Here is a 3,624-nt window from a genome sequence, read left to right as displayed (position 1 = left end):
GTGTGTGTGCTAGTATTCCCAAAGGGAGGATTGGTCAGGTGTGTGTGTGTGTGTGTGTGTGTGTGTTAGTATTCCCAAAGGGAGGATTGGTCAGGTGAGTGTGTTTTAGTGGTCAACGCCCCCGTGCGGTCTCCATGGAGATAACGCCCAGCTGCAGTCCTGATGGCCAGCTGACTCCGCCCACAGAGCTCCAGCTCAAACCAATCAGGATCCGCGGATCCACAGGTCACGCCTCCCTCAGGCCCAACTGACCAATAGCGACCTGCCTGGCCTGAGGAGGGAGGGAGAGATGGAGGGAGAGAGGAGAGTGGTGGAGGGAGAGAGGGATGGAGGGATAGAGAGATGGAGGGAGAGAGATGGAGAGAGAGAGGGATAGAAGGAGAGAGAGATGGAGAGAGAGAGAGATGGAGGGAGAGAGATGGAGAGAGAGGGATAGAAAGAGAGAGAGATAGGGGGAATGAAAGATGGAGAGAGACAAAGAGAGAGAGTGGAGGGAGATATGGAGGGAGACAAAGAGAATGAGTGGAGATAAAGAGACAGATGGAAAGAGAGAGAGATGGAGAGAGAGACAAAGAGAGAGATAGAGAGAGACAAAGAGAGAGATGGAGACAAAGAGACAGATTGAAGGAGAGAGGGAGATTGAGGGAGAGAGATATATGGAGGGAGAGAGATGGAGAGAGGGATGGAACCAGAGAAACAAGTAAGTTAGAGGACTAACATGAATATCTATGGTATGGTATCCAGATGAAGACAGGATATCTATGCTATCCAGGCACAGACAGAATATCTATGGTATCCAGGCACAGACAGAATATCTAGGGTATCCAGGCACAGACAGAATATCTATGGTATCCAGATGAAGACAGAATATCTATGGTATCCAGGCACAGACAGAATATCTATGGTATCCAGATGAAGACAGAATATCTATGGTATCCAGGCACAGACAGAATATCTATGGTATCCAGGCACAGACAGAATATCTATGGTATCCAGATGAAGACAGAATATCTATGGTATCCAGGCACAGACAAAATATCTATAGTATCCAGGCACAGACAGAATATCTATGGTATCCAGGCACAGACAGAATATCTATGGTATCCAGGCACAGACAGAATATCTATGGTATTCAGATGAAGACAGAATATCTATGGTATTCAGACAGGATATCTGAGCTGAAGTAAGTACTGGTGACACAGAGCTTCAGGAATCATGGCCCATAGTTACCATGACATCCACAAATGTGTCTGCTCCAAAAAACACTTCAAAATATTCCTAAATATTTGGAGAATGTTACAAACCCTCGTAGGTGGCATTCACACATACAGACACAGACACACACGCACAAGTACACACACACGCACAAGTACACACACACACACACACACACACACACTAGAGCCCGACCGATAAAGGATTTTGAAGGCCGATACCGATACAAATATTTGTTGATTTAAAAATCCGATATTCCGATATATCGGACGATTTTTTTTTTTCAGAAACGCGCAACAAAACATTAACAGATTTCCCTAACATTAGTTATTTGTAGTTATTTATGAGTATTGACTAAAATAATATGATAATGCATTTCAAAAACAAACTTTATTTGTTTATTTTTAAATAATATTGTCACAGTGGAACAGAGGAACATCGAAATATATAAAGGTTCTGATAAATAAAATGTATAAAAATAGAAACTTAAGATATGAAACTTAGTCTTTTGAACAAAAACATAATCATAACAATAACAACCAAATCAAAGTTACCAGTATTAAATGACTTAGTAAGCTTCATAAATATAACTTTGAACTAAGACTTAATAATTACAAAAAATAATGATGACATTATTACTATCATTGTACCACCAACACTGCATCACTGGCGAAGAAAGCTCAGCGCCGCCTGTACTTCCTGCGGAAACTCAGGCGAGCAACATGAGTGAACACAGCTGGAAGGATTATTGGTGCTTCACTCCCCTCCCTGAAGGACATTTACACCTCCCACCTCACCTGCAAGGCGACCACTATTGTGAGTGATGCAAGTCACCCCGCTCACAATTTGTTTGATCTACTGCCCTCTGGGAAGAGGTACAGAAGCCTGCGCTCCCGCACCACCAGACTCACCAACAGCTTCATACACCAGGCTGTTAGGATGCTGAACTCTCTCCCCCCTCCACCCTCAGCTACATAACATCCTGGACTTTTAGACCCACAATGCCTGCCTTGCACTACTCCACTTGCACTACTCCACTTGCACTACTCCACTTGCACTACTCCACTTGCACTACTCCACTTGTACACTTGCACTACTCCACTTGCACTACTCCACTTGCACTACTCCACTTGCACTACTCCACTTGCACTCCACTTGCACTACTCCACTTGCACTACTCCACCTGCACTACTCCACTTGCACTACTCCACTTGCACTACTCCACTTGCACTACTCCACTTGTACACTTGCACACTTGCAACTTGTTGTTGTTGTCCTGAACACTTCTGAACACACTTCTGCTGCTCTTACATAACTTGCACCACTATGCCACTTGCATACTTAGGTCAAACAAAACTACCTCAGCCATTTATTGGCCTGACTTTTTGCACTATTATATTGACTGTCTACTGTATGCACAATTGCACAATTTCTCCCAAATTTTGCTGCTCTTATTTCTTCATTGTATGTGCCTTCTTATTTTTACTTTTTATATTGTTTACTTGAATGTTATGTTTGTCTGTGGACCTAATTGGTAAAATATGTCTCCACCGTGGGATAGTAGGAAACGCAATTTCGATCTCTTTGTATGTCTTGACATGTGAAGAAATTGACAATAAAGCAGACTTTGACTTTGACTTTGATCATTTGTATTATCATTAAACAAGATAAAGGTCACTCTTAAATGTTTGAGTGTGCGTGTGTAATAATGAGTCCCTATTGCCTTATAAGCTACCTTATAATTACAATGTCAGCCCTTTACCTGCACTTTTAAAATTATTTCCATCAAGCTACATCAAACCATTTTCAATCATCAGTTGCTGCCTGCCTTATAAAACCTACTATTTAGTGATCTAAATCCATTATGTAACTTCGTTAATGCTGCGGCTGAGCGACAGTCTGAAACGCACACTTGGCGCCATTGGATTTCACACACGCATGTAAAAGAAAAGCTAACTTTTATGCACAAGCTACGTTTTGCACAAGCTACGCTTTGATACTTTTTCCCTATGTCTAAATGTTAACTCCTCAAGCCCGCCTAACTTACATTTTACAATGCAGGGACTGTAACTACAGATATACTAGTTATAAATCATTACTTTATTTAGGCAGAATAAGTTTGTTGTGGTTTCCAAGCTCATTAATGTTAACGTTAGCGGTCTTCCACTGATATTCATGGCATTAGCTAGCTTTGTGGTTAGCTAGTCTATGATGAGCCCTAATTTAGCAATGGATAACGCCATACTGCAAATTGTAAAACATAATGCCAAAATAACAGGCGGGGAGAGATGATACGTCTCACTGCTATAACTGTCAATGCTATTAAAGAAATACATCTTCAGTCACATTGTCAAAAGTTAAAAGGACAGACAGTCAACTACACTGTAACAACGTAACGTAATTACTAGC

The 3,624-nt window shown here is 41.7% G+C and overlaps 1 pseudogene; it reads right to left on the bottom strand.

Moving 5' to 3' along the window:
- LOC125297334 overlaps nucleotides 1-3,624 on the bottom strand; it is a 13,093-nt pseudogene continuing 9,469 nt past the window's right edge.

Source organism: Alosa alosa, chromosome 7 (genome assembly GCF_017589495.1).
Source record: "Alosa alosa isolate M-15738 ecotype Scorff River chromosome 7, AALO_Geno_1.1, whole genome shotgun sequence".
NCBI lineage: Eukaryota > Metazoa > Chordata > Actinopteri > Clupeiformes > Clupeidae > Alosa > Alosa alosa.
Note: the sequence above shows the minus strand (reverse complement) of the source record. Positions and strands in the feature narration are given on the sequence as shown.